Source organism: Mustela lutreola, chromosome 7 (assembly GCF_030435805.1).
Source record: "Mustela lutreola isolate mMusLut2 chromosome 7, mMusLut2.pri, whole genome shotgun sequence".
Lineage (NCBI taxonomy): Eukaryota > Metazoa > Chordata > Mammalia > Carnivora > Mustelidae > Mustela > Mustela lutreola.
Window position 1 is genome coordinate 124,515,520 of NC_081296.1, and position 26,109 is coordinate 124,541,628.

A 26,109-nucleotide genomic window follows, 5' to 3' on the forward strand; every position below is an offset into this window, starting at 1 on the left:
ACTCCAGGTTTCAGCTTAGGTCATGATCTCGGGGATATAAGATCAAATCCCCTCTTGGCTCTGGGCTCCAGCCTCTGGGCTTAATGCAGAGTGTGCCTGCCTCCCACTCCTCCTCCCTCTGCCCCTCCTTCCACATGCATGTTGTCTCTCATATTAACTAATTAATCAATTAACTAAATGTTCTTAAAGAATAAAAGGAGGGGCAAGTGTTACAGAATGAAAGAGCCTAGAGACATGCCAACCAAAGGCAATGTGTAGAATCCTAATTCAAACAAAGGACAGTAAAAAGACTTCTGTGAGAGAAATGGGCAAAATTAAGGGTACTAGAAGATGTTAAGCAATGAGATACTAATGCTGGCATGATAATAGTGCTATTGGTGTTATGCGTCACCAATAGATGAAGCAAATGTCAGAATGTTAAGTCTAAGTGATGGGTATTTGGGAGTCCGATGTACTACTATTTCTGATTTTGTGTATGTTTGGAAATGTTTCATGATAAAAAGTTAAAGAAAACCAAAGGCCTCCAGTGGGGGCAGAACTGCAATCCTTCCCAGCCCCAACCCCAGTCCCATCCTCTGGGCCAGCAGCCACCACAGTCCAGGTCCATTCAGGCAACTGGGGATTTGGCCCCTGTGAACCCACATCACTGCTTCTGTGGGCAAGAAAGGGGACTCAGGTACTTCCAGGGAACCCTATGAACAGAAGCTCAGACTTACCTCTATCACTGTGGGTATTTGGAGGACAACCAGGTCGCATCCTATTTCTGTGAGCTCACATTGGCTTGGTCCATCATTCTGCATAGCTCAGCCTATTGGAGGGGTCCTGGCAGTGTTGGGTGCCAACCGGGATCTTCTCTGGACTTCTCAAGGAGTCCCTGCAGAGACACTGTACAGAATCCCCAGCCCTGCACCGGGAAACCCAGGACTACCAGCCAGGACCATCTTTATACTCAGCAACTGAATGATACCCCCGTAGGGCAGCAGGGAGGCAGAGGAAATCCCCCTGCTTATTCAAATATCTCAGCAAAAATGGAGTGAGCAGACAAGCCTTCTTACCTTCACATCAAGCATTCCTCTTCCTTAGATCATCCAAAACGCTCTAGCAGGTATGAGTCCAAGATAGTAATGATGCCTTCAAGATGCTGGGGCCCATGTGGCAGGCCTCTAATTTACACTGGGAACCTGGCTTGAGTTACTGGTCTCAATTTGTGCCTCCCGCATCACAGAGTTCTAAGTCTGCACTGACTACAGCCTCACGGTGAATGGAGGGTAGTCCCCCACCCTCTGACTTGGACTGACCCATGTAACTCGGTGACAGTGGAATATTCATGGCCATGTAGTGGGCAGAGGTTCCAAATGAATTTGCCCAGCTGGAATCGCCCTATTGAGCCCTGGTGATCGCCATGGAAGAACACGGGGTCCTTCGGCCTGAGCCCTAGAATGTGGCAGGTGGAGAAGACTGCATGACCCCCATAGCTTCTGGGCCAACGACGATGACCCATATGTAGAACAGGCTTGAATTCAGACAGCAACTGGGGCCTGGAGCCCAGGGCCTGGCATCTGGAAACCAGCTCAGCCTAGCAGAAGTGCCCTGCCCTTGCACACCCATGAACATGATCATAATGAATGGCCATCTCAAACCACTGGGTTTGGGAGTGTGTTTTGGGGTTTTGATTTTTAAAACATTTTTTAAAGTAAGCTCCACACCCAGGGCAGAGCCCATCATGGGGCCCCAACTTACACCTCTGGAATCAAGACCTGAGCCAAGATCAAGTGTCAGATGCCCAACTGACTGAGCCACCCAGGTGCCCCTGAGGATTTTTTGTTACACAGCGTTATTGTGGTAATAGCTGCCTCATACGAAAGAAAAACAAGTTTTCTCCATAGGGATTTTATTTATTTTTTTTTAAAGATTTTATTTATTTATTTGACAACGCGAGATCACAAGTAGGCAGAGAGGCAGGCAGAGAGAGAGAGGAGGAAGCAGGCTCCCTGCTGAGCAGAGAGCCCGATGCGGGGCTCGATCCCAGGACCCTGGGATCATGACCTGAGCCGAAGGCAGAGGCTTTAACCCACTGAGCCACCCAGGCACCCCTCCATAGGGATTTTAATCCAGCTCCACCATTAACTGTGGGACATTTAACTCCGGTGCTTGCCCTATTAAATCTCTGCTTATTTGGGAGCTGCGCTGCCAGCTGGGCCCACTAATCCCATGATCTCTCCAGACAGTGACCCCCTAAGACCCACGCCTGTCGCTTTACAAATGTTGCCCTAACCAGTGACAGATAGGGAGGGCTTGTTTAAAAGAATTATAAGCCCTTCAGAGCATTTGTTTATTTGATCTCTTAAAATCAAGCTTAGAATTTTCTCCCGTGTATAATACCAAAAGAGAGCACCTATTTTGAACTTAATACCGCACATAAAAGTGTTTTTGAGAACTGTTTGTGTTTCTGAACATGTATTTATTTAATCAAATAATTATCTGTGGATATTTTTAAACATTTAGTTACTCAACTGAAGATTTAATCTGCATAAAAATGGCTGAATCATGTGTTAGGAACTCTGGAAAATCATAGAAGAAATGCTACTACATGCTAAAGGAGCAAAAACATAAACTATAACAGGGGCAGGGGGTAGTAAGGAGGGAGAGGTAGACCCCAGGGGGTTGGAGAGCAGATTCATCTGAGTGCAGGAAGGCAATATTAGAATTTTTATTCAGATCTTCATGCAAAAATTAGGAAAGAAATAAAGCTTTACAAATGTTTAATTTACAAACTGACCTCCAGGTTGTCTGGGGTAAGGTGACCATGGCGTAGAGGGGTTCATGGCAACTGCCGTCTCCCACTGGGGTTTCAATGTATGGTAGTTTGGCTTTGCTGGGCCCCTGGATTTGCAACTGTCCACCTTTCATCAAGTCAACTCTCTCGAAGTGGACAGATGGCTTTAAAAGGCTCCTATCAGAGATCTATGGGCTGAAGACAGTACTGATCACAGAAGTGCAGAAGAAAAACAAGCAAATGACAAGGCTGACCCTTCCCTCTCTTGCAAGGACAACCCTTCTTTTCAGCTGCATTGAGATCAAACCAGCAACAGATCTGACCAGCCATTATCCGTCACCCCCAGTCAGAAATTCCCAAGAAGGAAAAAGTAGGGTTAGTTCCATCATTTTAAATGAGGGCCTTTGCCCTAAATCTATCATGGGCCTTGAGACAGTAATTCCTAATAACAGTACTTGGACATGGTTTATAGGCACTTAAGCACACTTATATTGGAGGGATGAATGCTCAGAAGTTTCTGCTGGTGGAGTGCATGATCAAGAAGTCGGGAAGTTACGGTGACAGATGGTAACTACATTCATCATGGTGAGCACTGAATAATGTATAAAATGGTCAAATCACTAAGCCCATGCCCCTAAAATTGATATAAGTTGTATGTCAACTAAATTTCAACAATTAAAAAAAATTTTAATCCCACAAAAAAAAAAAAAAATTAGCTGTGTGACCTTCAGAAGTTTCTTAACATGTCTGAAGTTTGGTTTCTTTTTTGAAAGTTTGTGGCATAAAGCCTTAGGTATTCTTCAAATGTTAGCTATTATTCTTCTAATAAAAGGTTGGCAAAGTGAGGTTAGCACATTCATAGTTAATTGTACAGTATCTTTCACTGGATCCTGGTATTTGGCTTAGGCAAAGGAAGTACCTGAGGAACTTGGCATTTTACATAACAGGAAAAGAAGTTCGGAAGATCAAAGCAGACACACAGGTCAGGGAACTTGGGAAATGGGACCAGGAGAAGCTTAGCGGAAGGGCACTTCCCAGCTGGTTGGCTTATCTCCTCCACGTGTCAGATTTCTGCAAAGTGCGGATAATGATGGTACCTACTTCAGAGGGCTATTATAAGGAATCGGTGAGTCAGTGACACCGAAAACAGGGTTGACTCCTAGTAGATGCTCCCTAAGAGTTGGTTACATAAGTGGCAAAATCCCACCGGGTTTCATCAAGTGGAAATACTGACAACAGTATGCCAGAGCGTCACCTAGCCTAGGGAGCATGCGTCACACATGTGAGCTGCTGGAAAGAACTGAACACGAATGGCAGCTGCCAGGCTGGGGACAGACGCCGGAATTACGACTCTTGGCCCTCCCCTTCAGGGGGATGCACATGACTTCATTGAGCCTGTCCAACTCCACACTGGCCCCTGGGATGATAGAGATGAATATGAGTCAGATCCTGCAGCAGCTCCCAGCCTGATGATGGCGGCAGTGATGCCAGCAGACAGGACAGCCCGTGGAACAGGAGCTGGGACCAGGGAGTGCCTGGCTTTGAGTACGCCTTCCATCCGATTGTCTGCTTCCCTCTGGTTTGGATAACTCTCCTCCCGACCCGGGCTCCCTCTGCCTTTCCCTCACCTGCAGCTCTGAGCATCAGCCCCATAGCAACCAGGGGTCCTGAGGGAGAGCTAGCTCTGCCCTTCGCTCCAGAGGGCATCAGATGGGACCGCCACCCTGTGAGAGCCACCTGAAGTGAGGTCCCCAGGAGCGAGGGGCAAAGGACACAATGGTGTTCCAGTGCACCCGCCCACATGAAGATCTATTATTATCCAAGTGGCGTGGGCTGGGAGTCCATTTGTTTTCCAGGAGCCCAGAGGGCTGCATGTCCTATTCCATCCATCAAAATAATAACTAAGCAATTAGTAAATAATAGAATGGAATTGATTCTGTTAAGGACAGGCTGTTATGTGGCCCGTGGGCTGTGACGATAAGAATCAAAGGATGGAGTGAGCAGGAGGGGCCTGAAGAGGACAGAAATCCTAAGAAGCCGGGATGGGAGGGGAAGAAGGTTGTGAGTAGGAGCCCCAGGCTGCTCTGTCTGCCTCTGGTTCTGGAGACCTGTGGGGGGCCAGCCACTGACCCGTCGCATAGCGGGGCACATGCTCAGGGAGGGGCCCCAGGTTGGGAGCTACTCATCAGCATGGACCTTGCAGGAGGGATGGGGGTTTCTCTGTGGGTTGGCCAGACAGGCCCAACTCTCAGCCTTCCAAGTGCATCTTCAGGACCTGTCTTTGGGCTCTTTCCTGGGTGGTGACCACCCTGTGTTTCCCGTGTCCAACCTTGAGCCTGGTTTAGAACAGGGGCTCATTAGATATTTAATGAGGCACCAGGTCATAACGAGAGGGCTCATACGGCCAAGGGGTTAATCACACCTCTGGAGCCAGGGCTCTGTTATTTCCCAGCTGCAGGCCTTGGATTTGTTCCTTATTGGGCCTCTGTTTCCTCGTCGTCGTCGATGAAATAGGACAGGGGATTAAATGAGAGCCCGAAGAGAAGTCTGGGAAAGTGCTCTGCAGACGTCAAGCACTAGCCCCTCGGCTCGGCAGAACCACGGAGCCCTGGTCCATGGCAGGCGTCCAAGCACTTCCACCACTGGTGCCACGGGTCACCACGTCCTGCCCGCGCATCCTCTGTGATAGCTCTCAGGGATGAGCCACCTCCCGACCTCACCCCCTTCCCTCACCCCTCCCCTCCTTCCTGACATGCCGACCTCCAGACCTCCTCCCTCCATCTCAGTGATACTGAATGCCAGGCAAGGGATGGCCAGATCATCCAAGGACTCTCGACTCCCATCATGATCCGTGGACCAGAAGCATTGTCACCCCCTGGGAGCTAGTGAGAAATGCAGGCACTGCAACCCCATCCCAGACCTACTGGATTCCAATGAGCCCTCCAGCAGGGTCCCGGGGAGCTCGTGGACACGTTAGAGCTGGGGAGTAGTCCTCAACCCCGACTGCATCATAGTATCACTAGGGAGCAGTGACATTTGGCCATCAGTAATTTTCACAAGGTTTCCCAGGGTTCAGAATCAGTGACTAGACAAATGCTTTCCCCTAATAGAGAAGCCAGCCAGGGCCAAATCTAGGCAGAGGCAGGCCAGGCCTGAGAAAACGGGCTCCCTTCCTCCTGGTGTGACAGAGAGCTCAGCCACTGTTTGGGACACCGTAGGAAAGATCATAGGTGAGATACTGTCCTGACCCTAAATAGTTCCTATTCTGGGGAGGGAGACAGTTGAGTAAAGAGCCAACAACAGGGCAGCTGGGGTCTAGGCGCAAACTCGGGGAGCACAGAAGAGACAGTGAAGGACTTGCCTGGAGAAGCCTGGAAGGGAAGTCTGAGGTGGGTGGCTCCTGAGCCTTGTCCTGAGGGCCTGGCAGTTTGGCAAATGAGAGAAAGGAAGAACATTCCAGAAAGAAGGAGCAACGTGACAAAAGCAGGGATTTACGGCTCGGCTCCTTGGTGAGTGTGGGGCCTAGTTAGAAGCTCAGGGGGCGGGAACCTAGAGTGTTTGGAGCTCGTAGGCTGATGAGAGATGAGGGGCGTCTGGACTTCACTCTGAGGACACCATCCACGCTCTGGTGGGAAAGAGCAGAGATAGGACCTCACTTGACGTTTAAGATCACTGGCAACAAAGACAAGAGTAGATGGAAGGGGATAAGTTGGGGGACGGGGACACATACGAGACATGAAGAGGACGTGACCTGGAATGGTGACAGAGGGATGGAGTGGATGGAGTGGTCCCGTCTTGGAGGAGAAATCAATGAGGGATGCATGAGGTGGGGGGCAGCCAAGCTCCAGGGTCCAGAGCAAGGATCTCAATCTGAATCCCGGTTACTAACCCCCTTTCTGTGCCTTTGGTTCCTTATCCATAAAACAGGACAAAACGTAGTACATCCGCACAGAGTTAGGTTTCAAAGATTAAATGTATTAATACAGGCAGAGCTCTTACAGTGCTGCCCGGTAGATCGTAAGCGCTCTATAATTGCTGGCTTACAGCAGAGATGACCAGCTGAACGCCAAACAATTATGCTCCTCTTTGTTGGTGGGCTGGGGAGCACCTGGCTAGTTGGGGACCCTATTTCGCAGACACTCTAAGCTTGAGATGGGGCCCAGTAATTGTGTTCTGGCCAAGACAATGCGGGGGACATGCTGCACACCACACCCTGACCTAACCAAGGAAACCTCTCTTCCTCCTGCTGCCAGTATGAATGTCAAAAGTCAAAGTGACCTTGGCAGGGGGTGGGGAGGGGAGATCTAAACGATAAAAGATCATGGTTCTCTCCCCTCCATCATTTTAGTTCAAATCCATTCATCCGTCATTTATCTGGCATCATGGAAGAAGCAGCTGTTCCCCCGAAGTTAATTATCCAACAAAGAAAGTAGAACATAGTCTACGGCCATACCACCCTGAACGCGCCCGATCTCGTCTGATCTCGGAAGCTAAGCAGGGTCGGGCCTGGTTAGTACTTGGATGGGAAAGTAGAACATAGCAGAAGAACTAGGCTGGAGTTTTCATCTCTGATTTTAATTGCATGACCTTGAGCAAGCCACTTGATCTTCCTGAGCATGATCCAAAAAATGGGAGTGAACTCCTCTGACACAGCTGTCAAGAAAATTAGATCAAAGCCTATGCGTATAAGTTCTTTGTAAATTTATGTAAGGATGATTGATTTTCCTTTAAGACACAAGACTTTAAAACGCAATCATCCAGTGTACCTCATTAAAACAGTACATCTAAGCGTTAACTTAAAATTTAAAGGGCCCAGAATCAAAAGTTTGGACATTGACTGTTTTTTGGTTTTTGTTTTTAAAGATTTTATTTATTTATTTGACAGACATAGATCACAAGTAGGCAGAGAGGCAGAGAGAGAGAGAGAGAGAGGAGGAAGCAGGCTCCCTGCTGAGCAGAGAGCCCGATGCGGGGCTCAATCCCAAGACTTTGGGATCATGACCTGAGCCAAAAGCAGAGGCTTTAACCCACTGAGCCACCCAGGCGCCCCTGGACATTGATTGTTTTAAATAGGATTGGGCAATTCCATTCCCTCTGAGCTTATAGAATTTGGGGTTGCTTGCTCTCTCACTGAATGACCCCATATTGCTTGTATAATTGGTCTCTGATGCATTTCTGACTTGTCGTTGTTCATCTTGAGGCTATGGTGAGCGACAGAAACCATATATACATATATTAAAACAATATATATCTATATATAAATTATTATATATTATATAATATTGTATATGCCTATATGAATGTATAATAATATATTTGCATATATTTATATATAATACATATTTATTATCTTTATTATATATATATAAAGACCAAGCATCAGGAGCTTCCAGGGTCTGCTTTATTCGTGAATTCCTGGTACTCTTACACCCCTTCTCAGGAAATTCTGGTAAATGAAAAGCTCATAAAACCTGTAATTTTGGATAGTGATGGTAGCTATATCACCTCCCACTGAAAAATCCATTTCTTTTCATTTTCGAATCACATTTAGAGCCTGCACTGTTCCCTTTGTTTCAATTACATTAGCTAATTAGTTCAATGCTGAAGCTTTTTCTTGGACATTTTCCACCAAAGATATAGTTGGTTTCCAGAAATAATTTAGGTGCACACTGTGTATCCCATTTAGAAGACAGTGAGAACCTCCTGATGGTTCTGAACAGGCTGGAGCTAGGAGGAAGCAAAGGGGCTTCTTAACAAGACAGGTGGCAGAAAAGGAAGGACACCTCCTGTGCCAGGTGGTTGTTTCCAAAGATGGCCGCGACAGTATGTCCCACCTCACATATGTTTCGGCAACGTGACCTTGACACTCCTCCCGGGAAGAGGAGCACCCATGCCTGTTCCCCACTGAATCCCAATGGACTTGGGTTTCTTTGACTAATAGGGATGGCTGGTTACATTACAATGGTCACTGAAACACACACACACACACACATACACACCCAGCATCACAGAGCCAAGATTCCTCACTTCTCATGGCCATCTAGTCCCTCACACATCCAAACACCCACCAATGTTCAGATTCAAGAATACTCCTGAAACTACCTCTCACAGGCTTCTGTAACCTGATTTGTTTGACTTCTGATGTTATCTTCCAGTCCCTCTTTATAACGGACGCATATACGCATACACTCGAGAGGACGTCCTCTCTTCAAAGAAGATAAATGAGGGGCGCCTGGGTGGCTCAGTGGGTTAAAGCCTCTGCCTTCGGCTTAGGTCATGATCCCAGGGTCCTGGGATCGAGCGCGGCATCGGGCTCTCTGCTCAGCAGGGAGCCTGCTTCCTCCTCTCTCTCTGCCTGCCTCTCTGCCTACTTGTGATCTCTGTCTGTCAAATAAATAAATAAAATCTTAAAAAAAAAAAAAAAAAGAAGAAGATAAATGAATAGCCAGTAAATGCATGAAAAGAAGCTCCACATTGCTAGTCATGAGGGAAATGCAAATCAAAACTACGAGATAACCCTCTACACCTCTTAGGATGGCTACTGTGAGAAAACAGTCAACAGCAAGTGTTGGCGAGGATGCGGACTAATTGGAACCCCGTGCGCTATTGGTGGGAATACAAACTGGTACAGCCACTGTAGAAGACAGTGCGGAGAGTCCTCAAAAAATTAAAAACAGAGCTATCCTACTACCCAGTAACCCTACTCCTGGGTATATCAAAATCCCACATTTTGGTATATCAAAAAGAACCGAAAGCAGGGACCCAAATAGATCATCAGTCTGTCCACCCACGTTCATAACAGCATTAGTCACAATAGCTGAAACATGGAAGAAACCCAGGTGTCCTTTGATGGATGAAGAAATAAACAAAGTGGGACATATGCATATAAAGGAATATTCTTCAACCTCACAGAGGAGGGGAAAGCTCATACAAGCAACAATGTGGATGAAACTTGAAGACATTCTGCTACATGAAATAAGCCAGTCACAAAAAGACAAGTACTCTATGAAGTACTTGGAAGAGTCCAGATCTTAGAAACAGAGGGTGGAATGGCATTTGCCAGGGGCTGGGGGGAGGGGGAGTGAGAGGTTATCGTTTCATGGGGACAGAGTTTCAGTTTTACAAGATGAAAGAGTTGTGGAGATGGATGGTGGCGATGATTGCATAACATTAGAAATGGACTTGATACTGCTACACTTTAAAAAATGGTTAAATGTTTATAGAAATAAATTTTTTTTTAAATGGTTAAAATGCTAAATTTTATATGCATGTATTTTAACATAACAGAAAATTAAAAAAAAAAAAAAAAAAAGGGAAAAACATTCCCATCCAGACAGAGTGAACCAGGGTTCTCAGTGCTCCTAACTCTCCATGCTTCATTCATCCACTCAGCCTGTACTCAAGCTGTGTCCATGGCCTGGAGGCCTTCTTGTCTTTTTAGCTATTCTCAAACATTGTTCATTTTATCAGTTAAGAGTAAGCAGGGCTGGGGACACCTGGGTGGCTCGGTCAGTTGAGCCTCGGACTCTTAATTTCGGCTCAGGTCATGATCTCAGGGTCATGGTGGGGAGTCTGCTTGAGATTCTTTTTCCCTTTCCCTCTGATGACCCTCCCCACCCCCTCAAATAAATAAATAAGTCTTTTAGAAAAATAAAAGAAGCAGGTCTGGTATTCAGCTAGCTTTCAACTGGTAGGTATTGAGATAACTGGACTGGTGGCTAAAATAATAAAATGCATCCATACCACATGGTAAATATTTGCTGCTAAAAGTGCCCCTGCTACTCCCAGCCCTCGCCTGCTGCTCTAGCATGATGGCCAGAGTTTGCTCTGCCTGGTCAGTGCCCACGCCATTCTGGTTGTAAAATATTTTGAGTAGCACCCCTGGAATTAGGTTCAACTGCATATAACAGGGGAAAATGGGCAGACTTAAGACAGAAGTTCATCTCTCTTACACAGAAAAGGAGAGAGATAGACAGTTCAGGGACATCATAGTGGTTCCAAACTGTCACAAAAAAAGAAAAAGAAACAGGCTTTCATCATGCACTATCATCCTCAGTGCACATCTTCCATCTGCAAGGTCAACTCACACCTCAAAGTAGATGCTGGAGTTCCAGCCTTCACATCAGCATTCTAGTCCAACAGAGAAAACAAACAGAGATCAAGGGACACTCCTCCCAGCTGAGTCAGATTCTTTTAAGCAGGTTTTCCAGAAGTTCTACCTAAAACTTGTGACCAGTCCTACATAAAAGTCCTACATGAACGTTCTTGGCCAGAACTTAGTCACACTGCCAAAGCTAGCAGTGAGGAATGCTGGAAAATGTCATCTTAATTTGGTTATTAAGAAAAAGGGAAAGAGCGAATATTGAGGGGCACTTAGTACTTTCTGATTTTGTTATCCTTTATGGTTTAGTACAAGATGTCCCTGTGACACCAGTCCCCCCATGATATCTTAGATCACACATCATTGGAACCAACAGTTTATATTCACTGTTAAACCCTCAGGGTTTTATGCACTCATACTTACTGTATTAGTAGTACTTACAGTAGTAGTAGTAGTTACCATTCATTGGGTTTTACAATGTGCCAGACACTAAGTACTTGACTGCCTTATTTTATCCAATCCTCATAAAATCCCTATATGTGGGTATAAACTGTCATCACCCCCATTTTGCAGGTAAGAAAACTGAGGCCCAAATGGAGATTCAACAATTGCTGGAGGTCACAAAGCTTTTAAGAAGGGGAGTCAGGATTAGATTTGTGAGCTTGTTAGGACAAGAAACCAAGTCCTCACTTACAGCACCCAGCACAGCGGTCAGCAAAGAGAAGACATGAAAAACAAATAAGGGAGGGCGGTGTGTCTGACTGGCTCAGTTGGTGCAGCACGTGACTCTTGATCTTGGGGTCGTGAGTTCAAACCGTATGTTGGCCATAGAGCCTACTTAAAAAGAATAAACGAATAAATATTTTTAAAACAAACAAATACAACCTTGTGGGTTGATCCAGTGATTAATTCAGCATTGAGATAGAAACAGGAACCACAGCAGGGACTTAATGGAAAACCTGAGCCTTCTCCAGGTACAGGAAACCTCAGGTCTGAGAAATAGGCAGGACGTGACCCTCCAAAGATTGGGAGATTGGCATGGACCATGGAATGCAGCAGGGCTGAAGTCCCAGGCTGGCCTCTGCCCCCACTGCAGGGTCTTTCAGCCAATGTCTCAAAAGACTATTTTATGCTCTAAGACCCAGGGTGCCTTCCTAAGCAAGCAAGCATTTCCATTTGATGCCCAGTGTACTGCTTGTTTGAATTCCTTTACATTTTTATTGTTATTTATTGAGCAATTGAAACATCAGTGAAGCCACCTTCTACAGCTCACACATACCCAGGCAAGTCACTGAGAATTTGTTGCCAGTGGCCAATAAATTATTATTACCTTTGTTATTAGTTCAACAGAAAATAACTCATGCAAGTTACAGATGTCTCTGAGAGCTGTTTTCAGCTTTTCTCCTGACAGTGCTATAGACTCTAGTACCAGCCCAAGATACCTCTTTCCTAGTACAGAGACTTTTAGAAAAGCAGGCATGGACATCTCCTACTGCTCTTAAAAGTACATTTTTTATTGTGAAAAATGTCAGACATATACCAGAAGATATGTTTGCACCACATAAAATTGGCATTTTGAAGGTCAGAAATGAACAAATGTCAGCAATTTCATATGACTCAACTTAATAGGGTGGTATGACCCCCCACGTCCCTGACATCACCCCGCTACAAAAGTTATCAGCTCAGGTACCTCTAATCCTCCACGTCCTCCTCCTCACTAGGCATGACTTTATTTAAAAAAAAAAAAAAACATTTTATTTATTTGTTTCACCGAGAGAGAGAGAGAGAGAGAGAGATCACAAGCACAGCAGCAGGCAGAGAGAGAGAGGAAGGGAAGCAGGCTCCCCACTGAGCAGAAAGCCCAATGCCGGGTTTGATCTCAGGACCCTGAGATCATGACCTGAGCTGAAGGCAGAGGCTTTAAGCCACTGAGCCACCCAGGCATCCCTAGGGATGACTTTAGAGCACACTCCAGACATCTTATTTCATCCATAAATATTTCCATATGTATTCCTCAACAATTAGGGCTCTTTTTAATTATAGTCCAAATGCCATCCTAATACCCCTCAAAAATTAAAAATCGTTCCTTGACATGAATAAATACCCAGTCAGTGTTTAAATGTCCCTCAACTGTCTCATGAATGTCTCGGTTTTTATTGTCAGGAATCAAGTGAAGTCCATCTGTGATAATTGGCTAATATTTCTCTGGAGATTCTCTGTTAATTTATAGGTTCCCCTTTGTTTTGTTTGGTAGGTTTTCCCCTTCCTTTTATTCTTTTTCCTTGTAATCTTTTACTGATGTAACCTGTAAGCATTTGCCTGCAGATAAAATCTGGCTCTATCTGTGGAACCAGGAGTTACCTCTAGAGGCTTATCTGATTCTGGTTTGATTTTTGGCAGGAACACTTCATAGGTGGTGTTACGTACGGTCTTTCATGAGAAGGAAACTAATTTCCAACTGTCTATCCCTTTATGATGTTAGCTGTCATTGACGATCACTGCCTAGATTCATGGTCTTCTGAATGGTGACAAATTGGTGACAGGCAGGGGGTATATTCAGTTAAGGGACTCCCCTGTCCCCCCCCACCCCATTCTCCCACCCCAACTGTGTTGTCTGAGAGAGAATAATGGGGCTGGACGCTACACTTCCGACCATCTCTCTCCTCTTCCTCCCTACCCCCATCCCCCATCCCTGTAGGAGATGCACCATTAATGGAAGGCTGGGGAATTGGGACAAACCTTGAGTCCGGGCCTCGCCCCGCTGATGCCAGCCTCAGCGGTTGCTAGGATACACAGCTCCCAGATCCTCCTTGGAGTCATCTCTTTCTAGAGTGGCTCACAGACACTGGACGGGCTGGCTGTGCAGTGGGGAGGGGAACAGAAAGACAGCACTCAAGAGACAGGCCTGCCGAAAAGGGAGAGGCCCAGGCCCCTCCTGGAATGCTACATGGAGATGGGTTCTGACCACCTATGCTGAAGGCCACCCTGGATTTTAAGAGTGTCCAGTCCTATCTTTCCCCGATCCATTTCTCCCACAATATGCCCTTTACATTTATTCAGAAAATATAACGTGAATGAATGAATGCGTGAATGCATGCTGGCTCTCCCTCCAGCCTGTCTGCCTGACAAACTTTGTGTCCACATTAAGGCTCAGAAAAGGACTGTGTTCTCATCCCCAAAGCACCCTTCAGGCTCCCGTGCAGACTCGGACGCTCTCTCCCAGTGCTCACACTCACAGCTTTGCAGTTATCTGTGAAAGTAGCTCTTCCCCTGCAGGGCATCCTTCTCCTCCACACCCCTGACCAAGCTCTTTGCATGGTGCACGGGAAAGAGATCTGTTTGCATGGCTCTGGAGGCAGAGCTCGCCGTCACAGTGCCGCTCCTGTCGCTCAGCTTCCAAGCTCTTCTTTAGGTATGAGTCTGCCCACAGGAAACTTCCACCTGGGACCAGGTGAGCAGGCCAGATGCCCTTTCACAAAATCCACCCTGCAGAGCTGAACCCCTCTCCATCCCCCTCCGCAGCAACCACCAAGTATAGTGGAAAACGGCCAGACATTCATGTTCCAAGTCACCAGGCTGGACTCCACAGAAGCTTCCCTAAGGTCAGAGGTGTTGGTCCTAGGAAGCACTCAGACATCTGCACCCTGTCGCTGGTGCCCCTGGCTGGGACAGCGCCCCTGGGGGCTCAAAACCACAGGGCACAGGCCTGAAGGCCAGAGAGCTGGAGGAAAGGGCATGGGTTGGACTCCAAAGGTTTTCTGGGACTGAGAGTATCCATCCTAACTTCTTCTGATGCTGGTGAGAGGACCCCAAAGCCTAGATAGGAGGCGCAGGTTTTCCAGGATCACTCAGAGACTCCATGCTGGGCTGTGACTAGAGCCCAGAGAGAGAAGGAGAGAGAGAGAGGAGGCGGGAATATGCCAGTATCCACTGCCTCGGCTGACCTGACATGAGCCCGCTCACTGTGATTTATGTGCCACCATCATCCCTGAGGTGACAAGAGTGCTGAAGTCCTTTCTGACATCTCAGTACTGACCTCCTCAAATGCCAGCAACGCTTTTTCCCCATTGCCACCCAAGCTTGCTAGGACAGCTCTGCAGAGCAGCCTGGCCCTGACAAGCCAGGCCAGGAAAGGCTCCTGCCAAAGACTGCCCATCGGCTCCGGAGCTCAAACCAAACACAGCAGTGAGGGTTGGCTCTGCATTCATTCCCCAGGCAGGCATCGGGATTAAGGGCTCCGGAGCCAACCTGCCTGGATGCAAACTCACCAGTTCTATGACCTTGGACCATCGGCTATCCTCACCCAGCCTCAACGTCCGTGCGGAGTGAATGTTTATAGTATGAATAAAATCATGCTGGAGCCTTAGCCGTGTCCACCTTTTAGGGAACATTCAGTTAACGCTTACCATTTTCATACACGTCCACGTCTGGCCAGGCTCTGGGGATGCGAAGGAGAGCGAGCCAGACAGGGTCCCTGTCCCTCCCCCCGCCCAAGGCTGGCAGCCCTGCAGGGAGGACATCCAAGTGGGTGAATGTATGTTGGTGGAGGAACTGGGGCAGAACTGGGGTGGGTTCTATAAAATGGTGGCGGGAGGGTGGGTGGAAGACGTTAGAATAGAAACCTTCTCCTCCTGCACTTGAAGAGCGTGACACCTACCGACACGATGTCTCTGCCCTGCTCAGTGGCAGAGCCTGGGCCTCCGTCTGCCCAGCGTTCTGCCCACGCGGGCCTTCTCTGCCAGCGGGACACCATGAATCTGGGAGCCTGGGGGGCAAAAGCCCAGTGTGGGATGCAGGGCCCGGGAGGCTGTGTGATTAACCAATGGGAGCCTGCGGTGATGATGTAATGTGCAGCCTCCACCATCATTGGCTGCCCTTCCTGCCACTCCTGAGCCCTCTGGGGGCGGTGCCTTTCGCCGCCGCAAGTTTTTCTGCGGCAGGAGCGGGTCACTGGACCCAGCAGGGGCAGGAGTGTTGGGGGGTCGAGGGCTGGGCGGGGAACCCTGTCCCTCCCTGAGCAGGCCCGGGGGCTGGCGGGCGCCGTCTGGGGCCTTCGCGGAGCTCAAAGTTCCTGGGGGAGCGCGGCTGCGGGTTCTAAACACCACACTCGGTCATCTCCCCGGGCAGGCGAGCGTCTTGGAGCCTGCGGGCGTGCAGATCCCGGGAGAGCTCAGAGGAGAAGTAGGCACCAGCCCCGGCCGCCCGCAGACAGCCGGTGCCCGAGGGAGGAGCGCTGGGCCCAGAGTGCGGGGGTCTGGGTTCAGCAGAAATAAAGTGTGACCATGGGATGAGTCCAAAATGGGGGACCTGCAGTGGGAACTGCTCACGACTTGGGTTTGTCTGGGAAATCACTGGGCTTTTTCCAGAAAAGATCATTCAAATGCCCTGAGGGAGAGGGACTGAAGCAGGTTTTACTTCCCGCGCTCTGAGGAAGGGAGTGAGACGCCAGACGCCAGTGCTAGGGGTATCTGTGGGGAGACCCCTGTGGGGAGGGCCTTTCCTTCCTATCCTCCGCCCCATGAATGCAAACCCCAAACACAGACACGCATGGGCTCTGTCCTTCCCCCAACCCTGGGAGGTCATTGCTCTTCTTATCCCCATTTTACAGATGGGGAAACTGAGGCACGGAGAAGCAGAAGTGTTAGAAAGCCAGGGCCTGACTCGGAACTGCCTGACTGCAAGGCCAGTTCTCTTTAGCTCACACAGGTAACCAGCCTGAGAGTCACCCAGGCTGAAGTGAGGGTTCCAACCTGGGTGTGAGGGCCTGCAGTGGACGTTCTGAGGATGGGGGATCTTCCTGGATGGGAAAGAGAAAGCCTATCTTGCAACCCCATTTCCACTTGGAGCCCCAGGAGTCAAGACACAGGGAGCATTTTCTTACCCTCCTTAGTAACAGAGCAGAGGCCTAGGCCCCCGCAGCCCCAACTTCTCCAGTTTCATTCCTTAGTATAGAGGCAATAGATCTCCCTTTGGGCCACACCCGATGAACTAGTTCATTCTCATCTACATCCTACCTGAGCTTTTGCCAGCTAAGCTCAGGTGTACAGCTAAGCTAGGGTCCCAGCTCTGTCCCACAGAGTACCCTCACAGGGCCTGAGACTGGGATTCTGGTTCAGCCTGGACCACTTACTGGCTGTGGAATGTGGGCACGGTCTTGGAACCCCTCTGGGCTTCTGGGGAATCACATCCAGGAGCAGGTGCAAAGGGTTCCCGGCGTAAAGTGAGCATTCCACTCAGGTAGCCTCCTTGCCTTTTCAGATGCGACTCTTCAGGGGACAGCCCACTGAAGGTACAGGCTGGGGACTAGGACTGCAGAACTTCCCTAGACTCCCCACTCTCCACTTGACAAACAGAGATTCCCCAGAGTCCCTGGGGGAAGGTCTTGCCCAAGAGTCATAGTGGTTGGGGGGGTACTAGGACTGGGGCCGGCTTCCAGACTCCACGCTTGGACTCCTTCCAGCCTGCAGGTCTCCCGCACCCCCACCCCCAAGCAGCTCTGCTAACTCCAGCAGAGGGGAAGACACATCTAAGATTCCCCCCCAACCTTACCTATCCTGACTCCAGCTTCCTATGTCATCGGGTCCCAGGTATGGCCTTCCCCACCCCCTACTCCAAACACCCAGATCAGTATACATGGCCCTTATGGCCGTCAAGCAATGGACACACAGAAGATGTTTTGACCACTTGAGCTGTGGTAAGAAAATACCACAGACTGGGTGCTTACAAACAGCAGACTTTTATTTCTCACAGCTCTGCAGGCTGGAAGTCTGAGGTCGGGTTGCCAGCCTGCTCCAGTTCTGGTGAGGGCCCTCTTCTGAGTTACAGAGAGGGTATGAGAGCTCTGTGGGGTCCGTTTATAAGGACACTAATCCTGTTCATGAGGGTTCCCCCTTCATGACCTAACACCTCCCAAATGCCCCCCTTTTTAATTTAATTTAATTCTAGTATAGTTAACATGCAGTGTTATATTAGTTTCAAGTGTACAATATACAATGACTTAGCAATTCTATACATTACCCAGTGCCCATCATGGTACATGAACTCTTAATCCCCTTCACCTGTTTCACCCATCCCCCCCACCCGGCTCCCCTCTGGCTACCATCAGTTTGTTTTTTATAGTTAAGAGTCTGATGCTTGGTTTGTCTCTCTCTCTCTTTTTTTTCCCCCTTCGTTCACTTGTTTTGTTTCTTAAATTTCCCATGTGAGTGAGAGCATATGGTCTTGATCTTCTTCTGAGTTATTTCACTTAGCATCATACTCTCTAGCTCCAGCCATGTCCTTGAAAATGGAAAAGATTTCACTCCTTTATGGCTGAGTAATATTCCGTCATGATCATGATGTAATATTCCATCATGATCACTACAACTACTAGATGACCTACAACTTCATCTAGTAGTTGTAGTGAAATTACTGGCTCATACGGTAATTCTGTTTTTAATTTTTGGAGAAACTCGGGCTCTCTGCTCAGCAGGGAGCCTGCTTTCTCCTCTCTCTCTCTCTCTGCCTGCTTCTCGGCCTACTTGTGATCTCTCTCTGTCAAATAAATTTTTAAAATGTTTTTAAATCTTTAAAAAAAATTTTTAAAAGGGGGGCACCTGGGTGGCTCAGTGGGTTTAGCCTCTGCCTTCGGCTCAGGTCATGATCTCAGGGTCCTGGGATCAAACCCCACATCGGGATCTCTGCTCAATGGGGAGCCTGCTTTCCCCTCTCTCTGCCTACTTGTGATCTCTCTCTGTCAAATAAATAAAAAATAAATAAATAATTCTTTAATTTTTCGAGGAACCTCCCTACTGTGAACCTATCCTGCACAAGATTGTATTCCTACCAACAGGGCACAAGGGTTCCTTTTTCTCTACATCTTCACCAACACTTGTCGTTTCTTGTGTTTTGTTTTGTTTTTTTTTTATTTTAGCCACTCTGACAGGTGTGAGGTGGTATCTCACAGTAGTTTAGAGTTGCATTTCCCTGATGCTGAGTGATGTTGAGCATCTTTTTATGTGTCTGTTGGCCATCTGTGAGTCTTCTTCGGAGAAATGTCTGTTCGTGTCTTCCGCTCATTCTTTAATTAGATCATTTGTGGTTTTGGTGTTCAGTTCTATCAGTTCTTTATATATTTTGGATACTAACCATTTATTGGGTATGTCGTTTGCAAATATCTTCTTCCATTCTGGAGGTTGTCTTTTAGTTTTGTTGACTGTTTCCTTTGCTGTGCAGAAGCTTTTTATTTTGATGTAGTCCCAATAGTTCATTTTTGCTTTTGTTTCCCTGGCCTCAGGAGACATATCTAGAAAAATGTTGCTATGGCCGACGTCACAAAAACTACTGTTTGTGCTCTCTTCTAGCATTTTTATGGTTTCAAGACTCACATTTAGGTCTTTACCCCATTTTTCATTTATTTTTGTGTCTGGTATAAGAAATTGGCAGGTAAGCTATCCAGTTTTTCCAACACCATCAAATGCCCTCCTGTTAACACCATCACATGGAGGGTTAGGATTCAAACATATGCATTTGGTGGAGGAACCAAACATCAGTCCATAATAAAAGGCATGAGAAGTGGCAGAGCTGAGGTGCATGTTCCAGGAGTTTCTGGAAGTTCTTGCTCAACATCAGGAAAACCTCATCTATGAGACAACCTTCCACTAGGACCCACTGGGAATGTGGGAGCAGCTATGGCCAATGGTAGGAGTTTCCAAAACCCGCCACTGCCAAGTGGGATGAAATGGGCAGAGGAAACATCTCACCCATGGGCCTATTTGTCAGTGAACCTGGCAGCATCAGGCTGGTGATCAATCAGGTAATCAGACACTCACTTAATCTATCATTCATCATCCAGCCAAGTCAGCCTGCCCTGGAGGCCTCAAGGCTCCTAGCTGGGGAGAGTACCTTCAGTTCTCCTTTTAAATAACAAATTCTGGGCTGCTCCCCCACCGCCAACACCTGTCCATATTCTACCTCCAAGCCTTTTTCTTTCCATTCCCTCTGTCCTTACAGAGCACTGAATTGGCTCTCTCTTGTCACAATAATGTTACATAACAAGCCACAAAACCCCATGGCTTAAGTGTATGCATCTCTGGGGCACCTGGGTGGCTCAGGGGGTTAAGCTTCTGCCTTCGGCTCAGGTCGTGATCTCAGGGTCCTGGGATCAAGCCCCGCATTAGGTTCTCTGCTCAGTGGGGAGCCTGCTTCCCCCTCTCTCTCTGCCTCCTCTCTGCCTACTTGTAATCTCTCTCTCTCTGTGTCTGTCAAATAAATAAATAAATAAAATCTTTTTTTTTTTTTTTTAAGAGTATGCATCTCTTTAGCCTCCAAGTGTGTGGGTCAGAGGGGCTAGTTCTGATCTTGGCTCTCTCACACATGTCTGCATCTGCTTTAGCTGGCCGAGGAGCTGTATGCTGGGCTCTTTCACATGCCAGGACCTCAGGGGGGACAATCAGGCAACTTGGCTTGGCTCCATGAGGTGTTTCACCCTTGAGGCAGCTAGGCCATGCTGTTCACACTGAGGAGGCCAGGGTCCAAGAGAGCGAGTGGCGGCAAGCAAGGCCTCTTATGGCCTGGGCTCAGGACTGGCACACTCCTGCTGCATTCTCTCTGCCAAAGCAAGTACAGAGGGCATCCCAGATTGCGGGGTGGGAAGGAGCTCCAGAGTCTCACTGCAAAAGTGTGGGTACAGGAAGGGCATTCGCTGGGGCTGTTCATGTGGTCGCCAGCAAACACGGACTCTGCCCCTCTTCCCTCCACCTGTTGGCCTGTCTCTTGTTCCTTGAGACCTTTCTCAGTCTAGATCTTTTTTTTTATTTATTTAATTTTTAATTTAATTTTATTTTTTTTAGAGAGAGTGTGTGCAAGAGCAAGTGGTGGGGAGGGGCAGAAAGAGAGAAAGAGAGAATCTCAAGCGGGCTCCACGCCCAGTGCAGAGCCCAGCACAGGGCTCAATCCCATGACCCTGAGACCATGACCTGAGCCGAAATCAAGAGTCAGACGCTTAACCAACTGAGCTACCCAGGTGCCCCTTGTTCTAGTTCTTTAAACCTTTGCCCGAATGTCTCCCTCCTTATCCACTTCAAACTAAATGGGGGTACTGGATTGTTTGTCCTCCTAATATATATATATATATGCCCCCAAGTCTGTCCTAATCCCCACGGCTGTGCGTTGACCTTCCCAGCTGCCTCCACTGCTAGGTATAAGCTCCAGAGCCCATGAGCTGCATTAGAGTCCCCTCCACACCTCAAGCAGGTGGGGCTGTAAGCTGGGAGGCCAGCCTGGTGGGGAAGCTTTGTGAGTCCTGAACACCCCACCCTCCTAGGAGCATTATACTGTCTGAGACACTCTACCTTGCAATTAGTACCCGTGCGAACTGGGGCAAATCAGTGCATTTCTCAGAGCCTCCATAATCCCCACCTCTCAGGGTGGCTGGAAGAGAGGGTGGCTGACAGTGATTTGGGCCTCAGGGCACACAACAGGCAGGACACTTGGCAGCTTCCTTTTCTTCCCTCTGCCCCACCCCCACCCCATACCCTGGTGGCAGCAGACCCAGACTCCCTGCTTTCCCTTGCGTGATGCAGACCCATGCGATGACTTCCTGGGCAGGCTGAGCCCTGTCTGAGCTGTTCTGCTGGGCTCCCATGGGCTCCGTGCCCATGCATACATATTTGTCCTCGCTTGAGCATGCTGCCTGGCTAACAGAATCACATATGCCAGCTTCCTCTCCGCTCTGCCCAGCTGCCCCTCGCCTTGGCCATATTGTTCCGTCTCCTCTCTGCCCCCCTCCCCGTGTGCTCTCTTCTCCCAGTCGATGCTTCTGCAGAAATGCCCAGCCAGGCCATCAGGGCATTCCCTGGGGGCCACCTCCAAAACCCAGAGGCAGCGGGAGGCTCCCCAAGGGTGGTCTTGGGTGGCCTCAGCATATGTGCCCACCACCACCCTCCCCTTCTAGAACCTCGCCAGCGCCGGGCGCCCTGCCAGGCCTTCCAGGTGGCATCGTGACTTGGAGAGGAGGGTCTCCGGCTGTCCCAGACGATGCTCTGCTGCCCACCCTCTCTCTGGGTGCCTATTTCTGCTTCTGTTTCTCCTCCTATTCTGCTCTCTATTTCTGCTTCTATCTCTGCTATTGCTAAGGCGGCTCTGTGTCCTGTCCACCACCGCCCCCAGGATGTGTGGGGCCCTCAAACCCTGAGCCTGTGAAATCCTGACGACCTAAAATGATGAGTGTGCATCAGTGTGGCTCGGGGCCGAAGAGTGCAAATGCTGGAGTTGGACAGCCTGAATTCAAAGCCTCCAACGCTTTCCAGCTGTGTGACCTCGGGCAAGTCACTTAACTTCTCTGTGCCTCATCTGTAAAATAAGGATAATAATAGTACCTACCTCAAAGAGCTATTATAAGGAGTGAGTGGATTAAAACAAAAAGCTTTTACTGACTGGCTGAGGTCTTGGTAAGAGCTCAGAACCACGCCCCATACCCGGTGATATAGCTCTTACAAGCAGGGCTAATGCTCAGAAAGAACAACTAAGGGTTTTGGTTTCAGGTACACCCAAAGGATCTGGGCCTGTGTCCTGGCTCCCTGACTTCCTAGCTGTGTGACTTTGGCCAGTCATTTAAACACTTTGAGCCTCAGTCCCCTTATCTGTAAAATGGGAATGAAAACATTCACCATCCGGGGCATTGCTGGGAGGGTTCAATGAGATGGTATGTGGAAGTGCCTCGCGAAGGGCCAGGCATGGCCAGTAGGCCCTTGGTGACAACTTCTTAGATGACAGGAGGATGTGTGGAACTCCCCTCCCCTGTCTCATTCAAGCCATGATTTGAACCCAGGCCTGCCTGATTCCAAAGTGAGTCCCTAACCATTGCCCCTGGTCAGTTTGCAGAGACAGAGAAAATGCCCCTTGGGTCTCATGGCTAATAGCTGGGGTTGGCTGTCACCAACCTAGTCTGCCAGGGGTGACAAAAGAATCTGAGTTCCGAGGGAGTGGTAGAGACCCCAGCTGGTCCTCTGAGATATACTCCGGAGGACATGGAAAGGTGTTGCTAGGTTAAGTGACATAATCATGACCTCCACGTACATAGCACCTTCCCTCACTGGGCACCATCTATGTGCTGGACATCAGTGGCTCATCCCGTGATCCTCACGCGGGATGACAGGATAAATGCTGTCATTACCATCATCCCCATTTTGCCACTGAGGGGACGGGAGCAGAGAGAGGTGAAGTCTGAGTGCAGTGTTATACCTGCATTAGATCCCAGAACAGGACGAGAACACTGGTGGACAAACGGGAAACGCCAATAACATCTGGGTCAGGTAACCTGGGATGTGCCAGTGTTAATTTCTTACCTGTGAGGAACATATCCCAGTAACAGAAGATGTCAACATCAGGGAAAGCTAGATGAAGGGGATACGGGAACTCTCTTGGCAGCTCTTTTGTAAATCTAAGTCTCTCAAAATGGAAAGTTTAAAAATAAAAGAGGTTAAGCGACTTGCCTGGTCGCAAGGATCATGGGTGGCCCAGCGAGGATTAGGTCCCAAGCCACCTGCTAGAGTCCATGCTTGTGACCACCAGCCCCTCGGACCACCACTCAGGAAGAAGGCCACCGTCACCTGCCATCCCCCAGCTCCCACCCAGGGCCGCAGGTGCTCGTAGACATTGTGCCAGCGGCAGAACAGACCTTCCACAGGGGGGTCACTCCCCAAGACAGTACGGGGTAGTGAGAAGTAAGTGCACACACCAGGATCTGTGTTCTGTCCCTACCCTGCCCCCTTCTCGTCCTGGTAACTTTGGCTAAGTGACTCCTTCCTTAGCCTTCTTTTAAAATATCCAAATCCTGACCATCTTCTGATGCCCAGTATAAGCCCCATTTTCTTCCTGGCATCATTCCTTCTCCTTGGGTATCCTCTTTATGTATGGAACAAAGGAACTGCCACCCTCCAACCAGCTATCTGTGTTCCTTGATGTCTTTGGCATGTCATAAATACCCCGTCCCCCGCTCAGGGGCACCAGCACGGGCCCAGCAGGGCCACTTGACAGAAGACAGAATGCCAATCCATGGGGCCCCACTCCTAGCCGCAAAGTTCTGACCTCTTCCCGCTGTTCCCGGTCCCAGGGGTGTTGGCAGCCTCCTGCAGTTTCTCCCGCAGCGGTATCCGAGTGTCCCCCTTTCACGTCAGAGCTCCAACACCTGTCGACAGAATTTCTTCTAGCATTTTCTGTCGGGAAAACAGCCCCAGCAAGTGCCGTGTGAGCCCCAAGTCAGCCCAAAGAATTGAGTCACTCCTTCCCGAGGAAGAAACCATCCAGAGAGATTACGACACCTGTGCCTGCTTTTAGTTGTTGTTGTTGTTGTCGTTGTTGTTAGAACAACTCAGCAAAACAAAACTCCTGCTCATTGTTGAACAACATTGTTTCACACATAGAACAAACACGAGAAAAGCAAACATCAACTTCTTGCACCGGAAGAGGATTAAAAAGAAACCTTTTATCTTCAGCCCCTTTTTAATCATCTCACCCAAACCAACTAATTATAGTACGGCTAAGTACATACACAAAAAAAGTTACTGCGATACTCAGAATAAGGTCATTGTTGTTTTTGTTCTTTTTACAAGGTATTTTTTTTTTCTCTTTGAGATTATACTGAAAATGGTCACGCCATAAATAGTCAGAAGTAGGACAGAAAACTCTCTGAAGGCAGGTTTTGGAGTTAGGCTGGCTTGGGGTTGAAGCCCAGCTCGGCTACAAATTAGCTGTGTGACCTAGATCTGGTTTCTTAACCTCTCTGAGCCTCACTATTTTTCATCTGTAAACCAGGAATAATCACTCTTAGGGTCGTTGTAGGAATTCAATTCAATGAGCTGATACCGATGTGGCTCTTCTCACAAGGCCTGGCAATAAGGGTTCAATAAGAAGGGGCTTTTGGGGGCGCCTGGGTGGCTCAGTGGGTTAGGCCTCTGCCTTCGGCTCAGGTCATGATCCCAGGGTCCTGGGATCGAGCCCCGCGTTGGGCTCTCTGCTCTGCAGGGAGCCTGCTTCCTCCTCTCTCTCTGCCTGCCTCTCTGCCTACTTGTGATCTCTGTCAGATAAATAAAGAAAAAATCTTTAAAAAAAAAAAAAAAAAAAAAAAAGGGGCGTCTGGGTGGCTCAGTGGGTTGAGCCACTGCCTTCGGCTCAGGTCATGATCTCAGGGTCCTGGGATCGAGTCCCACGTCGGGCTCTCTGCTCAGCGGGGAGCCTGCTTCCTCCTCTCTCTCCCTCTGCCTGCCTCTCTGCCTACTTGTGATCTCTCTGTCAAATAAATAAATAAATAAAAATTAAAAAAAAAAAAAAAAAAAAGAAGGGGCTTTTGTTGTTATTGCGGTCATAATTGGTAGTAGAAGAATTCTTACAATAAGAGAAGGGGTTCAAGGGCGCCTGGGTGGCTCAGTGGGTTAAGCCTCTGCCTTCCGCTCAGGTCACGATCTCAGGGACCTGGGATCGAGCCCCACATCAGGCTCTCTGCTTAGCAGGGAGCCTGCTTCCCCTTCTCTCTCTGCCTGCCTCTCTGTCTACTTGTGATCTCTGTCTGTCAAATGAATAAATAAAATCTTTTAAAAAAAAGAGAGAGAAAGGGTTCATTCCATCTTCATCCATGACTAGCAGCTCCCCATGGAGAAAAATTCAGCTCTGTAGCTGTATTAGATCAGCTACTGTTGCATAAAAAATCACTTCAAAATTTTGTAACTTAAAACAGCAAGGATTATTGGCCTTATTGGCGAGTGGAGTGGCCAGGATTGACTGATTTAGACTGCGTAGGCTGGGGGGTTCTATGGGTCCTGAAGGGACCACGAAGTCTGAAGCTGGCTGGGCTTTCATCCATGTGTCTTTCATCCGCCCCCACAGATCGCTGGGCTAGCCTGAGCGTGTCCTCCTAGCGCCATTGTCAGAGGTGAAGGGGACAAGCCCCCGCTGGGAAGCACTGGTCAAGGCTCTGCTTTTGTTCTTCTCTGCTCACATCGCTGGGCTAGCCTGAGCGTGTCCTCCTAGCGCCATTGTCAGAGGTGAAGGGGACAAGCCCCCGCTGGGAAGCACTGGTCAAGGCTCTGCTTTTGTTCTTCTCTGCTCACATCCTGTGGTGTGAAGCAAGTCCCGGGGCGAGCCCAGAGTCGGGAATGGGGAAGTGCCCCCTGTCCACAATAGGACTGTGTTGCTATGTTGCATGATAAAGGACACCGATACAGGGAAGGTAAAGTATTAGATCCCTTAATGCAGT

General features: G+C 48.6%; 1 long non-coding RNA gene across 1 annotated transcript; it reads right to left on the minus strand.

The window, feature by feature from the left end:
* Positions 1 to 2,745: 2,745 nt before the first annotated feature.
* LOC131836770 (uncharacterized) lies at positions 2,746 to 24,444 on the minus strand. Its single transcript, XR_009355764.1, has 2 exons — positions 23,946 to 24,444; positions 2,746 to 2,971 (listed from the first exon to the last, which is right to left on the minus strand). It is a non-coding gene; the product is annotated as an uncharacterized LOC131836770 (long non-coding RNA).
* Positions 24,445 to 26,109: the final 1,665 nt, after the last annotated feature.